This window comes from Odontomachus brunneus, unplaced genomic scaffold (assembly GCF_010583005.1).
Source record: "Odontomachus brunneus isolate Ranch 3 - 2012 unplaced genomic scaffold, Obru_v1 Obru_scaffold_034, whole genome shotgun sequence".
NCBI lineage: Eukaryota > Metazoa > Arthropoda > Insecta > Hymenoptera > Formicidae > Odontomachus > Odontomachus brunneus.
In genome coordinates, this window is record NW_022639484.1 from 1,186,083 (window position 1) to 1,186,608 (window position 526).

A 526-nucleotide genomic window follows, 5' to 3' on the forward strand; every position below is an offset into this window, starting at 1 on the left:
GTATAATTATATATAATTATATAAAATTATAAATAATTATACACAGTTATGTATAATCATATGTATAATTACATATAATTGTATGCATAATTATATAAAATTATATATGAAATTATAGATAGAATTATACATGATTATACATGATTATATACAGGGTGAGTCATCTGAATCTATCACCTCCAATAACTCGTTTGTGTGGCCAGGAATCGAAAAAAGTTTCATATAAAAGTTGTAGGGTTTCGAGGGGGAACCAAAATAGCGTACCTTTCAACTTTTGATTTTGACCGAAAGTGGGTTACTTCAACCGGAAGTGGTTTTTTTAAAATGGAAACCCCCCTTTTTGACACCGGAAAATGAAAAAGCGGAAAATTTTACGTTCAGATATAACTTTGGCTGTTTTAAAATTTTCAAGATGGCGGACGAAGATGGCGGACAAAAATTTTAGTCAACCGATTTGCACCAAATTAAGTTTACGAGGGTTTTTGGGGTTGCTGATCACGAATCTGAAGTCAGATTTGCAAAATTC